The sequence below is a fragment of the Sus scrofa genome, chromosome 14 (genome assembly GCF_000003025.6).
Source record: "Sus scrofa isolate TJ Tabasco breed Duroc chromosome 14, Sscrofa11.1, whole genome shotgun sequence".
NCBI lineage: Eukaryota > Metazoa > Chordata > Mammalia > Artiodactyla > Suidae > Sus > Sus scrofa.
Window position 1 is genome coordinate 101,171,522 of NC_010456.5, and position 21,133 is coordinate 101,192,654.

The 21,133-nt window shown below is 39.9% G+C and overlaps 1 protein-coding gene across 1 annotated transcript in view; it reads right to left on the reverse strand.

The window, feature by feature from the left end:
• Positions 1-21,133, reverse strand: part of LIPA (lipase A, lysosomal acid type) — a 123,368-nt gene that overhangs the window by 40,150 nt on the left and 62,085 nt on the right. The window lies entirely within an intron of this gene.

Genomic DNA, 21,133 nt, shown 5'->3' on the forward strand with positions numbered 1-21,133 from the left:
ATGATTGAGAGAGCTGATTTACAAAGGAACTATTTGACACTTGTTGGGTAGGGGAATCACATGATAGCACAGCTGTTAACCACCCCTAGGCCCAAAGAGATGAGATGGTTACCGGAAAATGGAAGGAAGGAGTCTCATAGAAGTCCTCTTGAAAGGAGCAGTATCCCCTTCAGTAGAGTGACACAGTCTACAGCCTCTCATCAGGGAGAGAACCAGAGAAATAAACCCTCTACCGTCACTGTCTCCCTCCCTCCATGCTCCTTCCCCATGTATAAAACCTAACCAGTAGCTGGAGGGCAGAGGAATCTGCTCATGTAGTCTATTTCATAATCCTCACCCTTCTTAGGGAAGGATGTAACAAGATAAACAATGGATCCAGAAGGGGAAGTTCAAGATAATGTTCACATGATCTTCCTACACTCAGTGTTGGCAGAGGGATGTAGGAGGAAGTCCAAAATTGTGGTTAGGAGGGCAGACTCTAGGGTCACACCACCCAAGTTCAAGCCAGTATCTACAGTTTGCTAGCTGTGAAAATGAGAACTTGGGCAAGATTTTTAACTTTTTTTTTCATTTATTATTTATTATTATTATTTTGCTTTTTAGGGCCACACCTGTGGCATACGGAGGTTCCCAGATTAGGGGTCCAGTCAGAGCTAAAGCTGCCAGCCACAGCCATAGCCACAGCCACAGCAACGCAGGATCCAAGCCGCATCTGCAGCCTACACCACAGCTCATGGCAATGCCGGATCCTTAACCCATTGAGCCAGACCGGGGATCGAACCTGCAACCTCATGGTTCCTAGTCAGATTTGTTTCTGCTGTTCCACGATGGGAACTCCCAACATTTTTACCTTATTTATGCCTCAGTTTTCTCATCTGTAAAATAAAATTAGTAGTATCTAAGCCCATTTGAAAGTTTAGACAAGATAATATGTGTAAAGCACTTATAATAGGCCTGGCACATAGTACTCAATAAATGTGTTGGTTTTTTTTTTTTTTAACATTTTTTCCATATAGTAAATTCCTTTCTATAAATTCAATTTATTTTCTTATTATTAATGACTTTATTTATTACATAGATTAAACATAATTTCTGCTTTGGGGTGTATACATCCAGCCCTATTCTCCTCTGTATACATAATTTTACAAAAAAATGGGCTGATATTATATACATTATTTGGTTGTCTACTTTATTCTCACTTAACATTGGAAATCTTTCTATGTCATTCAATATTTAAAAAATAGTTTTTAGTGGGTACATTTATGATTTTGTCATTTGGAGGTACAATACTTTACTAGTAAATCCCTTTTGTTGGATGTTTAGGTTATATCCATTTTTTAAACCAATATCAGTTATATACCTATGGTAATTCCATTAAGATAAAATTATTGAAATAAAAAACTTGTAGATCTAACATAGCTTCTCTTTGAGGATTTTTCTTATTCTAATCAATATTTTATCCTTCTTTCAATATTGTTTAAAGGTGCCAACATATTAGACAAAGAAATCTTTGGTAACGTAAGTGTTAACTTCTCTAGAGACAACCATATAATCCTTTAAGATTGCATGAAAATGTGTACAAATGACACTGAGGTTTCTGAAGCCCAAATATTTGCCTCTTTGGGGAAATCTTAAAGGGACATATTGACAAGATGACAATTCAACTGTAGCTTTGGAAAATATTTTCTTTCCAAATGTTATTATCCATTTGGATAAATGAACATATTTCCTGTTAGATCAAAGAACTCAACACAGGAAAAGTACAAGCATGGATATTCCCTTCACCCCCATCCAACTTCTGAGACTATTCCTAGACCCTAGGTCGCTCTAGGAAAATGTGGTCACCTAGAAAGACCCTTCCCCTCTAGTTTCTAGTACTCCTTATTCCCAACAAGATGAAAGATAACATTCTTCTGAAAGGAAAGCAGAAGGAGGAAACACAAATTGGTTAAACATTTCTTATTAATGTCTTCCTAAGAACTTCACATTCAGTACTTCAATACTCCCTTGCAAATAAGCATAAAATTCTCTAGACAGCTCACTTCTCTATCCAAAAAAGAAGGATGCATGTCTTCCTTAATTCATTTTAGGTGATGCCTGGCACAACTTAGTATTTCACTGAAAGACAGGTAGCAAGTATTATTTGGTAGAGCTAAGAATAAGACAAGAAAGGAGTCACCCGCTTTCATCTGGCCTGAAGAAAAAAGGAAAGTGCTCTTCTATAAGGAGTACTCAGACCGATGCATGACATAGTGCAAAACTTTAACACAATGTAGTTAAACATAAAATTCAAATATTAAACATTCAAGCACATGAAAGTCATCTTCTGACAGTTGAACTGGTCCACTCTGATGCTGATGGTACGATGCTGACTTGGTCGTAGTATCTTGGAGAACAGCTATGTCATCTTCTCCAAATGACCATTCTCCTTTGAGGAACAATAGTTTGTTCAGAACTCTTAGTGGAGATTGAATGAATACTTGACAATGAGCCACCAAGCTATATATGACTTGACTACCCATCACAAATTGGGTGTAGCAAGATCAATCAAACTATAAAGTTGGGTGTGCACAGGAACTGTCCATCAAGAGAAGTGCTGTAGATGAAATTGAGGCCATGTAGGACCTAAAGACTCAAGGAAGTCCCACAAGCAAGATTTCCATGACCCAGATTTTTTCTACTTTGCCTTTTCTCTCTCAGTCCTTACCTATGTCCTCATGGAGGGGGGGGGGGTTCCATGTGACTAGCTGACTGAGAAGAGACAATTTGGACAGGTTTATACATGGTTCTGCATGATATGCTTGATACCTTCCAAAATTAGACAACTGTACTCTAGCTCCATTTAGGGATGGTTATGAAGGACAGTGATTATGCGAAGTTCCCCCGGTGGAACAGCTTTGAATAGCTAACCTATATGTTAATCTTTATAAGAAGGAGAGATGTCCAGAATTAATGGATCTACATTGATTGTGGCTCCTTTAACCTGGCAGCTGAAATTGATGAGTCACTACTTTGGGCTCCTTATTCCAGTAAAGCAACAGACATCAGAATTTGGGTCAATGACTGCCAGCTTTTCTTTTTCTTCACACATCTACACTTCCCTTTCAACTCAAGTCCAACCAGAGAAAGCCAAATATGCTTCTCAAACCAATCACATAAGGTGTCCATCTCTAGTTAGCCCTCCTCCAGCTTCCTGGTACCAAGAGCCTCCAGTCCTTGCACCCCAAGCCTTTCCTTTCCACTGGAAGCTTCCCACCACCCTGCCTGCCTGGGGTCCATGCAAAACTCAAGTGTTGGAGGTGACTCCTCTTGCAAGGTTTGAGTAAACAGCCGTGCGTTCTCACTGGAAGAGACTGTAAATCTGAGGCTTTCCTTGGCAGAGATGGCTGAGTCCCTGAAGCATGTTGGACTCGCTGCTGGGCTTGGAGTCAAGGTGTCACAAGGTTGGCTTGCATTTGGGAAGAACTGGAAAGAAGCTTACAATTTAGGCCAGCCAGGGACCTAGGTGCTAGGAACTCCAAAGCAGGAGTTTCATATGAAGTCATGGGAAGAAATGAACCTATCAACAAGGCTACAGATAATCCATTGTGATTATTTTAATCTCAAAACCCACTTACTCCTTTAAAAATATTAAAGACCCTAGAGAGCACTTTATGCAGGTTATAGCAAGTAACATTTCCTTATTAGAAATTGAAAACTGCTTCAGTGGCCTTTTCTCATTTGGAAAGGTGCAAAGTTTTTTGGCTTCTGGAAACTTCATAAAGTCTACACTTCAAATATTTAACATTCTTTCTTCACAATCTGAATGGTCTCAAGATGATGTCACAACTTAATTAGCATTATGATACTATACAAAATGTTCTGTTGCCTAAGACACAATAAATACTATTAATATCTATTAATATCTATAAAGCTGAGGAGAAGCTAGCAGTCATCAGATTTTGATTTCTTAATCGTAGTTTTGCCTAGTTTCTCTGGAGTACACTGTTGCCGGAGGCCAGCTCCGGCGGCCAGGGAGTATACATCCCAATCGGAGAGGGACGCGGCGTCGGCGAATGTACAACACAGAAACAGCCCCTTTGTCCCTTCTTTCAGGGCGCTGGACTGCTCCAACTTTATTGGCAACAGTGGTTGATTATATAGACAGTTTTTCACTACAGATTACATCACAGTGTTAAAAGTACATTGGTTAACTATTACATGGTATAACAGCTATGCATCCTGTTTTAAGATCTCCATCTTAACTAAACTTAGTGAGTACTTTGAAGAGGCCATAAAACACAAGAATTTGGCATTCACAAACTTTGTTTGTAGACTGGTGCTTGTCTTCAAAGCATTATGGCAGGGAGACAGTGTAAGTAAATATAAACCAACTTAAACTAGCTATCACTAAAAAGCTTTTAAAATCAAAGACAAAACTCACAGCTAGGTTTTTTGGATAAGATATGGCTAACTTCTATGGACCTCATTAAAATCCTAACTCCTAACTCGAAAGTTTACTATATAACTAGTTAATAGATAAACACTATGTTTTAACTAAGTTGGATTTAAATAGGGGAAAGTCCTTCAGGATGAAATTCTTATTATATTATTGTTGCGACTTTGTTAAATCACAAATCACCACAGGAAAATAAGAATGGTAAATAAGAATAATAAGTAAATAATCAGGAAAGACTGAGGAAAACTGAGTAACAAATAAAACAACAGGAAAGTCTCGGTCACCCGAGAAACAACCCATGTTCTCCAACACAAACATGGAAATTGTTTTCCCAGGAAAGCCCCAATTCTTCCCCATCAACATCAAAGTGAGAGCTGTGTAACCTGAGGCCTGCCTTCAGCTTGTACCGTGCAGGCAGGCTTTCATCCTGACCAGAGGCCCACCTTCGGCTTGTACCGTTCAGGTGAGCTCTCTTCCTTGGTTAGGAACCCACCTTCAGGTTTTTCTGCCATCAGGCAACGTCCTTTTTTAGAGTCCCTGCGTTTTCTTGGCTCCCCGCAGTACACTTCTTCCATTCCATACTCCCAACTCAGGGCTCTGTATTAGCTTCTACTTCTGCCCGGAATGTTCTTTCTCAGAAATCCATACAGCTCCCTCCCCCACCTCATTCAAATTTTGCTCCAATGTCAACTTCTTAGTGAGACCTTCCCTGATTTACCTATTGGGGCTTACAAAACCCTTTGCATGTCTTATCTGCCATCCCTATTCAAAACATTGTATTATGGAAATTTTCAAACATACGTAAAAATTTTAAAGTATATTCTTCATGTATTATCCAATCATACAATATCAATAATTCACAACACTTTTGCAACCTTAGATAATATGTAAACACTTCAGTCTGTATCTTTAAATAAATACTTGTATTTTAGAAACACAGCCATTATCAAATCTAACAGTATCATAAACCAGTATATATTCAAATCTTCCAGTTATTTCCAAAATGTCTTGTTACAGTTGACATCTTTGACAAAGTAAACACATGGCCTTATAATTTTTCCATAGCTATATTACCATGTAAAATACTATACATTTTACATATTTGCTTCCTGTCTGTCTCTCCAATTAGAATTTTAACTTTGAACAAGCAGAGATTTTTGTTTTGTTCTTTGTTCTCAGTATTTTCAGCATCTAGAAAGGTTTTGTGGAATGAATGAATGGAGTTGGCAACAAGGATGTGACAGTCCAGGGGTATGCTGCATAAGCCTGGTCAGATCTGTAAGTTTCTACCTCTGAAATTTTAGACAACTTTTCCAAGCCTCAGTTTTTCCATCTGTGAAGTGGGACTAATAATATCAACTTTCCAGGGCTATTTGCAGGGTTGCAAGGTTGTTGTGAGAAATAGAAAAGATATGTGTACAGTGCTCAGCATGCAGCCCACTCTCTGTGAAGACACTATTTTTTATTTTTCATTAAGTTAAAGATCTTGAAGTGAGGTCATCCTGGATTTAAGGTAAGCCCTAAACCCTATGACAGTGTCCTTATAAGAGGAAAATAGAAGACAGAGGGAGACACAAGGAAGACCATGCGAAGAAGAGGCAGAGATAGGAGTAATGCAGCCACAAATTGAGTGACATAGGACCCACCAGAAGCCAGAAGAGGCAAGGATGGATTCTCCCGTACAGCCTTCAGAGGGAGCATGGTCCTGCCAACATGCTGATTTTGGACTTCCAGCCTCCAGAACAGAGGAGAACACATTTCTGTTGTTTGGGGATTTCTGTCTCACACCAAGGGTGGGATAATCTGTAATAACGGCCACCGGGACCTAACACACATTCCTCCCACTCTGACCCAGTACCGTGAGTACCGTGCCTGGGCTCAACCAATCTGACAGTTGGGAGCAGCTTCATACTTTCAATTGATTTGAAGTCCAGCCCAAATGGGTTCTCGATCTTCATTTATCTCTCTTACTATTCTAGATATATCTCTCACCCCACTCTCCTATTTTTATGATGGAGCCAGAGGCAGCAAACGATCTAATGATTTCTTTCTGGCTCATTCAGAGAGTTGTGGCAATGGGACAAAAATCAACTGGAGTGACTCCACTTATCTGATTTGATGCTGTACAAAAACATTTCCATCAGCCTGTGAAAGGTCAGAGGGTGGGACTGGTGAGTGACAAACAGAAATGTCAAGACTGATTGACAACAGAAATATTTCAAATAGGAGACAAATCAGTGTGTGTGTGTGTGTGTGTATACACTTGTTTGTGTATGTGCATGTGTGTGTGTGTGTGTGTGTGTGCGCGCGCATGTGTGTCCTGATATGTATGAATGTGCAGGTGTCTCTAGGCAAGAGAATCAGGATCTCAGTTTCAAAACTTAAGTGGTACTAGGCTGAGTTTGACTCCACCATGCCATTGGAGCATTCAGGGACCAATTGTTACTGGTGTGTCACTGTATGGGGTGGTGCCCTTCAGGGGGCCATTCACAGAAATGACTAGGAGTCTCAGGAAAGAATTAAGGCAAGAGAAGGGAATGGGAAAATGCAAATTTGGTCTGGGGAGCATGACTCAGTGAGACAGGGAGGGGAGGCTTTAGGAGTATTTTTCATTCTAGATCTATCCCCCTTCCCTTCCCATCCTAGGCACTTTGTAGCCTACAGTCGCTGCAGTTTCCATATGTGGTAACCTGGCTATAATGCAGGGACCCAAGCAGACCATTGTCCCAGTTCACTGGGGAGCAGACAGCCTGGCCAAGGACAAGACAGTTGACACTATGTATGGCTTGGGCTTTGGAGGGAGCTGTGGCAGGAGTGTCACCATGGCACATGGAGCAGGAAGAAGAAACCCCCATGGACACCCCATGGAGCTTCCAGACATATTTGGGAGTGGAGAGTGGATGCGGGCAGGTCTGGGTTCTGCTATTGTGAGTTGAGATGGAGCCGGAGAAACTATGTTTTACTTCTTGTGAGTTGAGATGGAGCCGGAGAAACTATGTTTTACTTCTGTTTCTTTTATGAAGATGCTGGTTTTGACTCCAGATTGGAATGATCTGGGAAACACTGTGACAGTAAGACTATGAAACAAGTTACGTTCTTTTTTTTTTTTTTTTTTTTTTTTTTGTCTTTTTGTCTTTTTGCCTTTTCTAGGGCCACTCCCATGGCATACGGAGATTCCCGGGCTAGGGGTCTAATCGGAGCTGTAGCTGCCAGCCTACACCACAGCCACAGCAACACGGGATCCAAGCCACGTCTGTGACCTATACCACAGCTCATGACAATGCCAGATCCTTAACCCACTGAGCAAGGCCAAGGATCGAACCTGCAACTTCATGGTTCCTAGTTGGATTCGTTAACCACTGAGCCACAACGGGAACTCCGAGTTACATTTATTGAAAGTCTGTCATTACTGGAACTCATTGAAAACAAGCTTATTTTACAAAGCCAATGAAAATAATTTACAAGACTTGTTATAATTTAATGAAATAGATCAATAAAAATAATTCACTTTGCATAAATGTGGATAATAAATTTGAACTATGAAATCTCCAGGATTAGACTCCATTAAGAGTATCCTTGCTTCTATTTCCATCATAAACTTGTGGTTGGATGGCCCTCCCCCCTCCCCTCTGTCTCTCTCATCCATCTTAGACCTATTAGTGAGGAGGTGTCCAGTATCTGGGATCATCTCAGCATCTCCACTCAGGTCTCCATTGACCCATTAGCTGCTCCCTTCCTGGAGCAGCTGGGAATACTGGGGATCAGGGACTCTCACTGGGTCATCTTTATGGTGGGTACATGTTCTGGCTTTTCAATCAAATACTGTGGTTACTGAGCTACCACGGACCAGGCACTGTGCTGGGAAGACTGGGGAAATCTGCAGGGCTCCATACACTGCCTCCACCCTCAGGTGTGTTTGAGGAGAGAGAACACACATTGAAATTAAAAAAAAAAAAAAAAACAGGTCAGTGTCATGTAGTGTCCATGTCCTGACGTAGTCTCATTTATTTCTGCTTTTAGTGCTTGCACTTCTGGTGTCTATCCAAAAAATCATTGTCAAGACTGATGTCAAGGAGCTTTTTCTGCAAGGGCAATTTTAACAGACCCTGGGAATAGAGGGCATTATTAGGTTTCCCCACTAGGAGGCAGGCTTGGCCAAAGTACCCGCCCCGTCTAAGCTGGACTGTGGCGGTCCCTACATCTTTCCCTACAAAGGTTTCCACATCCCCTTCAGAAATGAGTGCTTGAAAAATACTGCTGTTTTCTTTACTAACTTGAAAAGGAATACTCATAAAATGAATACAGAAAAGTAGAGAGAACAAAAAATTATCCATAGTCTCACAACACTGGGTCCACTAGCACTTCAGTATGGAATGAGCTGAATTTTCCTTTGTAAAGTAACAACTGGCATCACAATCCCCCTTGGGATTTCCTTCTCTTTTTTTCTGAGAAAAATAAAATGGTACATTTTCTGGATTCAGTGTGGGAGGACATCTTGTCTTTGGGTATAGGAAAGAGAGAAATGGGGTGTGAGGGTGGGGTGTCCTCTGACAAAAGGGATTTCCCCAGGGCTGGGGGAAGCTGGATGACCTGGCTTTTGGGCAGCTCTAAGTGTCATGCTGGAAACATATCAGTGGGATCATACTGTCATTATGATATATATATATGTGTGTGTGTGTGATATATAACCTGATAAAAACTGTGTATATAACAGGATAAAAACTGTGTGTGGGGGTTACAGCTTAACCTTTTTTATCCTGTTACATACAACATATATACACGTGTAAATATATATATTTATATTTACATATATAAAACTTAAAATGTTCAAAAACTGCCATCATTCACCATGTAGATGAAATTCTGATCCCACAGCTTGGATGTTGAGCATGTTTTTATGGCCAGTGAGTATTAAAGAATACTTCCCAACCTGATTTTGAGTTCAGAGGGGCTGGGTATTCACTTCTGAAATATCCTCTACAGCTCTAGTCTTTCCTGACCCCAAAGACTATCCTGGAGTGCCCAGGCACAGCGGTGACATTCTAGCACTGCACTGGGCTATTTCAGGTGTGTGTTTCCACTTCCTCCACTACACCAGGAGCTCCCTGATCTCAGGTCACCTCAGGTTTCACCTTCACCGCACCATGTCAAGCATGCTGTGTAGGTTCAGGACGTGTTTTAAATAAACATGAGTGTTGAGTCAACAAGCATACAATCCCCTCTTCCAAATCATTGGCGGACACACACCCCCAATACGTTTCTCCCATTCCGGTGAAGCGGCATTCTAAGCTGACAGTTCAGTCTGCTCCTACATGGCTTAGATGAGCCCTGAGGAGGTGAGCTTTCATGATTCCTGCATCCAGGTAACTGGTTACATAGATTCTTTTCATATGTGACATCCAATGAGTTTTCCCAAGAGTATTTTGTGTTGTCCACTGTTCTGCTTTCTGAAGCTGAAAGTGAGGGGTAGAGGAGATGAGGAAAGAGGGGACATGCTGAGCTTGTTCCCTGGCCTACCTTGATGTATGATTATTATTTTGACTTTCAGTGGGTACTTTAAAGATCACATTCCAATTCTAGAAGAACTTAAGACCTCTAGAGGAAAAGTGTGAGAACCAAAACCCATGCCTTGCTATTTTGAATTTGAGTGATTAAAAGAATGCCCATGCACACAGTTTCAGCTAGTCCATGTTTGCAGATTTTATAGTCTCTAACATTTCTGATAATGAAGTATCTAGCTGTTCAATAAATATATGCTTTTTTACTGGCAGCTAAGTACCTTCTAGAACCAGGACATCCTTTATGTGGGAAATAAGTGTTTCCTTTGCTTTTTTTTTTTCCTTAGAAGTCTGTTAGAAAAGGTGAAGCCTGGTAACTGTGTCATGTAGGTTTCTTTCAGTAGCAAGCAGAATAAAGGGAGTGGCCACTAAGTAAAGTGATTCTTTTTATCTTCCTTTTTTTCCACTTGCAGAAGATAATGCAATGCATGTAAGCTCAGAAAGAAAGGAAACCATGAGTGCTTTTAGATATTTCATTCAACCCAAGTTGGCCTTTCCCAATTTTTCTCTCTCTCTCTCTTTTTCTCCTTCTTCTTACTGTAACAGAATTTCAATGAGTTAAGATACTCAAGACAAAACAAACTGCATGGCTATTATACTTTCAACAAAATAAAAATGGAAACTAACCTTAAGAATAGAGAAACAAATGATGTCAACAAAAACACATGCTTTTCAGGTGTGTTGAATCTTAGAATCTTATAACCTGAAGGGCCCACAGAGATCACTTATCCAAACACTCAGGAAATGTACACCATTACTCCTTCCAGTGACCATGGCAGACATCACTAACTGATTGCAGTATTCTTTCCACTGTGCAGACATGAGCTCAGAACACTTCCCAGCAAACCAATCCAATCCTTTGGGAGTTCATGGGAGTTGAATACTCAAGATGAAACTTTCTGCTCATTCTGGCTTATGGCCAATCTTCTCGTAATGCTTTTGATGGATGATTCAAGGCTTCCCACCTTTGCTCCAACTTTTCTCTCTAGCTCTAAGCAATGATAAGCAGCCAAATGGAGTGACCTCTGGTCCCCAATATAGCCTTCACCATTCTCGCATTACCTGTAAGTCTTTGGACGTCTCCAGCGTTGCTCCCACCTCAATAACATTCCAGCATCCTTCAGTGAGGGTCCAAGAGCTGCTTCTATAGCAAAGCCTTCTAACCCTTCATGCTTCACAGAAATTTTATGTGATCGCTTCTTCATTTAAAACTTCACAGAACTCTGCACCTTATAATCAACTGTAGCAAGTTTTGCCACCAAGACTTTTTCCATGGTTAATGCTTTTTGTTTCCTGTTTAAGAAACTATGTCCGCCCCAATTCACTTATACTTCTTTGAAGTATCAATAAAGACTCTAAGAAAACAGAGCTGATGACTAATAACATTTTTGACACCCAGGAAAGAGGTCTTCTAAGAAAAACACTGTAAAGTGGGGAGCAGCAAGGAAACTACTAAGGAGAGGAGTAAGCCATAATTGTCAGGACTTTACTGATAACTTAGTCAAAAGATTTATCCAATGTAAAGAAGGGGATGGCATGTTGAGTGAGATATTCCTGAGCTGTAGGTCACCTGTAGTGAGACAAGGCAGGTAAGAAAATCTGGCACCTAGGGCACCTCATTTAAAGAGATACTCACTCTCAAGATATGCAAATGCAGGGTCAGTGTTGATACACCCTGAGAGCAGGTGTCTCTTTAAGTTTTACGTCCTAGATCCTTCACTTACCTCACGCTAGTCCTATCTCTGGTTCTGGAGCCAAACTACCAAAGGTGAAAGAAAATATCCACCACTTGCAAGTGTGCAATCTTTGGCAAGTTATTTAATCCCTTTGAGTCTGTTTCCTAATCACTAAAATTAGGTCACTACCCAGGTAAAGATGTCCAGTAATTTACTGGAAGAATTACTTGACTTTAAGCTAAAGTTTCTCAGAGAGCAAGAAACAAAGATATATGATATATATATAGTACCTGTCTTACTCTCTTCATATACTCTTGGGTATCATGGATAGTTCAGTTAGCATGATGATGGTAGGTAGGTAATTCTACACACACACATACACAAATGCCTTGAACTGAGATGCTCTATTGCCAAGTCTTATTTTGCTCAGCAAGACCAGTTCTATTAATTAATTAATTTATTTATTTTGCTGTTTAGGGTCGTACCCATGGCATATGGAAGTTCCCAGGCTAGGGGTCAAATCGGAGCTGCAGCTGTCTGCCTGTGCCACAGCCATAGCAACTCAGGATCTGAGCCAGGTCTGTGACCTACATCCCAGCTCATGGCAATGCTGGATTTTTAACCCACTCTGCCGGGCCAGGGATTGAACCCTCATCCTCATGGATACTAGTCAGGTTCATTACTGCCAAGCCACAACAGGAACTCCCAAGACCAGTTCTATTATGTGAGAACTCAGAAAGAAAACACAGATCACAGTGTAACTCTCCTCAATTTGATAGATAATATCTTTTACATTCTTTCTCTAGAAGCACATTCTTAACCAACTAAAACCCTCAATTCTTAGCAACCATGAAGTTAATAATACAGTATTGTTGACTACAATCACAATTCTGTGCACTAGGTCTCCAGAATATATTTAACTACTTAATTGCAGGTCTGTGCCCTTAAACAACATCTCCCCAGTTCCTCCACACTTCCATCCTCTGGTGTTCAAAAAGAGACAATAGGCCCAAAGGAGTCACTTGTGCTAAACCCACATCACCAAATCCACTCTTAATATCTAACCTAATTGCAGTCTCAGGCTTTCCTAGGAATATAATCTTAATCAGTGGGTCTGAAATTACTTGGTAGCACTCGTGAGGCAATCTGCCTGATTGACCTTGACATTCCCCAAAGTCCCCCAAAGGAAGATGACCTTGCCTGAAACAATCTATTCTTTATTAGTAACTTTCTTGTCCTTCCACCTTCTGCCTACAAAAGTCTTTCATTTTGTACAGCTCTCTAGAATTCATTTTTATATGCTAGGCAGAATGCTGCCTGATTCATGAATCATTGAATAAAGTTAACAAGATCTTTAAAATTTACTCAGTTGAATTTTGTTTTTTTGACACTGCTAACCACAATTCTATTCTGTTTTTATGAATTCTGTTTTTTAATTTCACATACAGGTATTATCATACTGTAATTTTCTTTGTCCAACTTATCTCACTAAGCATAATGCCCTCAAGATCCAACTATTTTTCCAGATATTAGGACTTCTTTCTTTTTAATGGCTGACTAATATTCCATTTTCTTTATCCATTCTTCAATGATGGACACCTAACATTGTTTCCATATCTTGGTTATTGTGAATAATGCTGCAATGAACATGGGTATGCAGATATTCCTTCAAGAATATTGATTCCAATTCCTTTGGATAAATACCCAGAAGTGGGGCTGCTGAATCATCATAGTTCATTTTTTAAATTTTTTGAGCAACTTCCACACTGTTTTCCATAATAGCTGTATCAGTTTACATTCCCATCATTATACAAGTGAACCCATGCAGTTGAGGTCCAGAGTCCTTGTTCTTAAGCTCCACAATTTAATAAGTGGGATCTGGACTTGCCCCTTTAAGGCAATTCTGAGTCTTCTCTTATTCATCTGGTAAATGGCCTTCTCTCATATGGCTGTAAAATGGAATAAATTAGATGAGTTCCATAAAGCCTGGATCAAAGATTCTCAATCAGTATTAGCTAGTGGTATTACTGATGACAGCAATTCACTTAAAGTCACCCACATCCAGTTGGTCATTTAGATTTCTAGTTCTTTGACTGCTACATTTCTGGTCCTCCCTCTAGTAAATTTTCCTCTACCCTGAACCTCCTAGTACATGCTTTGTCCAGAACACTTCATCCCATTTGAATTTCCAATCAGAAAGGTGAAAGCTTTCTTTGCTAAAGTCTCCTTTTCCTCTAGCGGGAAACTAGTATAGTTGAAAGCTGGCTGTGCTTGCCAAGACACACTTCCATGTCATATCTGCAAGTGCACATAAAAGTGCTCTTCATCAACAGCCCCATGCATCTTCTTCTCAAGAATCTGCAGTCCACATAGGCAGATTCCTGAGCAGCAAATCAGCCTTTGCCGGAATACTGCAGGACTCCTGGGCAGGACTCAGCCTACAACTATGAGGTAAAGGGGTTTTTCTTGCATTGATCCTTTGAAATTGTGTCTTATTTCTTTGGAAATCTCAAAGCAGATTTTTCTGAAGTGGTAGATTTGGGCACCTGCTTAAATATATAACATACCTTAATCTAGATAATAATTATTTCAGGCATTTTAAATTCTGTAGCACTTCCAGACTCAGAAAGGCTCTCCCTGATGGAAGCTTTTAGAAATCCTGGCCAGGAAGTGGCCAGAGGCTGGAGCAAGGAAGGAAGGACACTGGAGGCACTGGGGGATGGGGAGGAGGCAAATTTATTTCATTCTGTGGCAGGCAAATTTTCATCAGTCAAGAATGCAAACCATGCAGAAATGTCCTGACAAGGCTTTGTTTTCCTGTTTTTCATTTGAAAGGAAGTCAGGAGCTTGACATTATTTAATTATAATTTTTAAGGGAAGCATACTCTTTATCAGAACTATCCTGGTAAAGGATGGGCTGGAGTTAGCTAACTGATTTCTAAAGAACCACAGTCAGGATCTAAACTAGAATCGATATCTCCAAGACCACAAAGCCTCCAGAGAAGCTAGGCTTCTCTGGACTCACCCTCTGAACTCACCCTCGCCTTTTTTGTTTTGATTTTAATCCTTAGCGCTCTTTTAAAAACCAAACATCAACAACAAAAACCAACTAGGATCATGAAGGACTTTTTTCAGGATAAAAATGCTATCAGCATAATAAACAACTTTGGAAAAATACCAACTGGTACAAGGGGGAAAATTCACATTGTCTATTGCGTAACCAACAAGAAGTTGTATTTCCTCACTGTATTTTGAAGGTGTTTCTCCACTGTCTTTTAACTGTTAGTGGTTGTTGTTGAGAGGTCCAACAATATTTAGGTACTTGTTTTTTTATATAAATCATATTCCTTCCTAGAACTTGTAGAATTCTCTTTGTCATCAATGTTCTAAAGGTTTACAATCATGTACTTGGTAAAGGTTTATTTTTATACATTTAGAAACCATCACTTTTACTTTAGGGAAATTTCATTAAAATTTTTCTTTTTTTTTTTTTACACTTTAAAATGAACACATTTATTAACATGATGTAAAGTTCTAGTTGTATAGCTTATAAAAATAGGCAAAGCAATAAACTTTAAATTTTATAATTTGTAATCAATGTCTGATTATTCTATCTTACTTATCATTGGATTTTTCTTGAATAATTCTCCCCCTTTCACTTTCTTTTGTGCTCTTATTATTTGGATGCTGATCCTCATAGACAGATCCTTTAATTTTATATTTATTTTATACACTCTATTTTCCTTTCTTTATCTGTTTATTCTACTATTTGAAAGAAATGTTTTTTTCTATTTTTGGTTCCAATCTTTAAGTATTTCCACTTAATTGTTTTAAATTCCAAGAGTTCTTCCAAATTCTTTAAATGTTTTTTTATAGTATCTGATTTTGTTATAAATGCAATGTCTTCTCCAATATCTCAATTTATTGATGATAGTTTATTGTTTTGTTGTGTTAACTCTTCTTCTCCCTTCAAATCACTTCTGCCATTTGCTTGTTTTGGCTCCTGTCCTCCATGTTAGAGGCTTTCCTAAAATATCTGGGGCTTTTTTGACTCCAGTTATTTAGTAAGAGTGAAATATTAAAATACTGACCAGAAGTTTGAAGTGCAGGTGTGGGGCTTGATGTGGGCTTCCTTAGAAGGTGATCTCACTGCACCATTTTATTGAGGACACCCTGCTGTCAGCATCTTCAGGCTTTTTCTCCTGGCCTTCTTTGATCTCCTTCATAAATGTCTTCTAATTTCTTGCCTGGAGGGAATAAGCTTGGCTGTGACATTTTTGAAGTTGACTTGGGAAGAAGATGTGGTCTCAAAATTCAGTATGCAAACATTAACTCTTGTTTTCAGTGTAGTACCCTAGACTTTCAACTGCCTATAACCCCAGTCCAGGTCCCTCCATTTTATCTTCTTTCTAGAATAAACCTACCATATTCTACCTAGATTGGGGAGTGAGAGTTGCAAAGACTAGAGACAGAGTCATAGGTATAGTTTTTTCTTAAACTAACTTTTCATCAACCCTCCTATTCTTAGCTCTAGGTCACACCACCACACACACACACACACACACACACACACACACACACACACACACACTTCTGCAGCACCCTGTGTCACTAATTTCTGAGTCTTTGGGGAATTCTACATCTTAAACTAGGTGGCTTCTTGGATTTAACTCACTGCTAATAGATTTGACTTTCTCAGGTGTAGGTATGAGCAATTACTACTTGTTCAGTTCTTTCAGAATTTCCAAAAATGTATTGCCTTCGTGTTGTCTTCTATTCTCCTACAGATGTAAACCTTCATGAACTTTGTCATATTAGTAGGATTTGAGGAGAGAGCCAAAACAGACTCAATGTGTTCAACTGATAGTCTCATAATATCTTATTTATTTTATTTTTTTTATTTTTTTTGCTTTTTTGGGCTGCAACCATGGCATATGGAAGTTCCCAGGCTAGGGGTCCAATCAGAGCTATAGCTGCTGGCCTACGCCACAGCCACTGCCATGCGGGATCCTTAACCCAATGAGCGAGGCCAGGGATCGAACATGCAGCCTCATGGATTCTAGTCAGATTCGTTAATCACTGAGCCACAAAGAGAACTCCCTCTTTAAATATTTTTAGAGACCATAAGTTTAAAATTTAATGGTTTAAAATTTTAGTGGTTAAAGGATCAGGGAGTACAGCCTCACACACAGAAATATATATAGACATTTGGTTAATTGATAGTGAGTGCAATGTGATATTGTGTACAGAACTAGCTCTTTCAGTTCCTCATCTGTAAACAGGGATCCTAACCACCTACCTCCTGGAGCTTCTATGAATACTAAATAAGATGATCCCTGTGAGTGGCCTCACTTGATTAGTTTAGGTTATTGTTACACATAATGATAACAAATAACATTTAAAGATGCTAACTGTGTGCCAGGCAATGTTATAAGCACTTTTTAAGGTATCTCATTGAATCCTCACGAAAGCCATGAGAAATCTAACTCAGAAAGGCTAAACACTTGCACATGGTCACAAAAAGAATGCTCTAATTTCACTTGCCAATTAGTTCTCAGGTCCTGAGTTTTGATTTTTAAGTTTCCCCTCTCTTTCTGTGCAAGTCATGATCCTAGCAGGAAACTGATATTGAACTCAAGTTGTGTAATTAAAGAATAAGGAAGTAGATTGGGTTTAGAGATAGGAATAGATATTGTAATATCCTGGGACTAAAAACCACTAGGCACAAAAGGGCAAGACAAAGGGGAAGTTACAGGAGCCGAAGAAGAGAATCATAAACAGCATTATCTTCTTTCTCAAGGTCCTATTATATTTTAAATATGATAGAACACATAATAGACTGAATTTTCTTAGCTACAGACCTTGATCATTTCCTCACACCAATTAACATGATTTTGCATGGTTAATAAATATCTTTGAAAAGCATACCTGCTATTGGTGAGAAGAGACCACACTGGGTAACTTTAGGAGGTGAAAGAATTCAAAATCACTATAAAACATACTAGATTTGACAATAACATTAAAAATCAAAATCTTTACTAGGCATAGAATGAGCCTGCGAGCTATTTCTCTTTAAGATAAATATGCTCATCTCCCCTGGGAATGATCACCTGCCAAAAGCAAATGCTTCTCTCTCGCCCTCTTCCCCTTTCCTTCCTCTCTTCCTTACTCTGTAAGAACATGTGTTTGTTTCCCATTTTTTTCTCTCTCCCTCTTTTGACCCTGGACTGATACACATGCATTTTGAAAGACTGACAGGAATAATTAACTGTTCAGTCAAATCTAGGAATGAATCAAATCTGGGTGGGAAAAAAAAAGGTCTAATGGTCTCTTGCACATAGATTGGTCTGGGCAGTCCTGCTGAGCTAATGTTTAGCCAGTGTGGTTCGGGATGAGTACCAGCTCCCCATATCAGTACGGCAAGGATTTATCCTTCTCCCATGTCTGGTCCATCAGGTAATATCTGTACACTACCTCCTCTAGGACAGGTTGAAACAGCCTGCAAAAGAGGCCACAACGCTCATGGCTTATGTTACAACTCTAAAGGATTGTGAACTGGTGCCTTTTCTGTATGTTTGACCTATTCTCAGAAGTGATCAAACTTCCAAACCCTAAACCTGTTACTTTTTATGTCTGCTCACTCCCATCCCCAAATGTTCACTCTTCTGCCCTTCCAGTGAAATCACCAAACATTGGTTGGAAAATATCTTACCAAAATTGAAATTCCATTTTACCTGGAGTTTATATGATGAAGAAAATTCCTTAGATGATTTAGAAGACAGAGTGCATGATCAGAGTTTCTAAACACAGAATTCAAAGCAATCGTGTACAATCCAATTGCCTATGTTAAACACCTCAGAGGCCAGCACCAGGTGACTCTGGAATACTTAGAGGAAGCGGAGGAGTTTATCATGCAAGGACAGACCACCAAGGCAAAATGAGAGGTCTGGCCACCTGGGGAAACTATGTCTGGGTCTACTATCACCTGGGCAGGATTCCAGAAGCACAGGCTTACATTGACAAGATGAGAAAACTTTGCAAGAAGTTTGCAAGCTCCTATAGAATTAAATGCCCTGAGATGATGGTGAAGAGGGATGGGCACTTTCAACATGGAGAGAAAAGCATCACAAACAGGCTAAGAAATGTTTTGAGAAGGCTCTGGGAAAGAAACCCATCACATGGAGTTCTCCGTGGGACTAGCCATCACATTCTGTTGCCTGGGTGACAAAGCACCAGCAGAGGACAAGCATCTGCCCTCCGAGGCAGGCCATTCAGCTGAATCCTGACAACTGGTATATTAAGTTCTCCTGGCTCTGAATCTTCAAAAGATCAAGAAAGAAGCAGAAGGAGACAAGCCAGTGGGAGCAGCCTTGACGAGAACACCAAGCCCAACAGATGTATTCTGCAGTGCAGCAAATGTTACCAAAACCAAGGCACTGTGGACACAGCTATAGAGCTACTTTAAAAGGCTTTAGAATCAGTGCCAAAAAACATCAACCAACAACCTCCAAATTAGATGCCATTACAGAGCAAAAGTCAGATAAGCACAGAAATCAACAAAGTGCTCAAATCATGAAGATGAACAACTACAGGAAATGATGAAAAACACTGTGAATCATTTTAAGGAAGTTGTTGAGTTGAATATTAACTTTCTTGTACCTGCTTGAACCTTGCCTGCCTCCACACCATAATGGGTCAGTATGATGAGGCAGAGTATTACTTCCAGAAAAAATTCAATAAATATGTCCCTCCTGAGGAGAGACAAGCACTCACCTGCACTATGGCAACTCTCCTAAGAGATGCTATCAAAAAAGGTTTTGATCAAAAGATGCTATATGAGCACTATTATCTCTGGGACGAACAAGGTAAAAACAGAACTGGCCCATGGCGGAAGAGATGAGGATAAGAGAGCAAATGTCAAAAAAAAAAAAAAAAAAACCCTCGTGGAGAATGAAGGCAGGGATATGGAGAACAATGACAAAATAGTTCCCATCAGAGAACGAATCAGAGTTATCTAAGAAACTGCCACCATTGTCAGAGTAGAGGACCTTCAAAATGCCTATCCAGCAGAATTTCATCATGGCTACAGACTTAAGACCTCTGGGATTCCTCCATGTTCTATTTTTTCAATTGAGAGTATTGATTACAGTTACCACACCCCACAATGGCATGTGGTACATATATGTTATCTGGTCTTATATAGTCTTTCAGTATATCACCCAGAAATCCCTAATCATGAGCTGGGTGCAACTATTGCCTTGCCTCTGGGATGACTCCTTTGGGAAAGTTCTGAGTATGCTCTGTGTTTGGGAAGAACGTTACGTTGTAGATATTTGGGGCCAGAGTAGGATGTTGGGATAGAAATAGCTCCTGGCTCACCCAAATTAGTGCTCCCTCTTCCGTACTATGAAGCTGTCATTGGGAAGGGGCTTCCCAGTCTGGAACTACATTTCCCAACCTCCCCTTACATCTAATTGGGCCATGAATTGCTTGGCCCCACCTCTAAAATTTCAGATTCACTGGGTATAGAATGGAGCCTGAGAATTTGCATTTCTAGTGGGTTCCCAGGTGATGCTGATACTGCTGGTGGTTGATGACAATGTGAGAACTAGCACATTAAACTACTTTGCAACTGATGCAGCCCCTCAAGGTGGCTTTCCTCATCTCAGAGAACAGCAAGTAAGGACTCTCCCTTAGTTTGGACTGAAACAGGGGCAGTTTCAGGCCCATATTTTAGAACACAGACACATAAATACTGGTAATAAGCAGAGTAATCAGAACTCTCACTGAGTAAGTTTCAATTCTCTCATAGAAAACCGTTAGGAGTAAGTTGATTTTCCTTCCCAGTTTCTATTTTGCAATTACACTTTGTATTCTCAAACCAGCCCAGCTACCAGATCAGCTGATTCATTCCTATTGTGGACACATCATACACAGGCACTGGCCACACAAAGTTCTGAAGAATAAATCAATATCTCTGTGCACTTCAAAACACAGTGACCAGGCTCTCTCTCTCTCTGTGCTCCCCAGCCAGAACCTTTATTAACAAAATTTAAACATTTCTAACCAATAGTCTTATTGAGTGAGTGTGCATTCCCCAAAACAAAACAAATCCCACAGTGTTCTAGTTTCCTATTTCAACACTTCTTGTACACCTAACTTGCATTTCTATAAATACATCAGAGAACTTGTACATAGAACCTGTAAAAATCCATGATAAATAATGCTTTTCCCAACACTGAATAATTTGCCTTAGAAACTCACTTTTACAGAGACTATGTTTAGCCTACACTCTGTGTAATTTCTTGACCTCCAAGACACCTGGTGTGGTTACTTCTTCTCTCTTGCATCTATGCATATCACAATCCCCTTGTGATTAAGGATATAAATAAGGATAAGGCAAATTTCCTCTATCAAACAAACCACTATGGCTGCAGATGGTGGTGTGCAGATGCTAAATC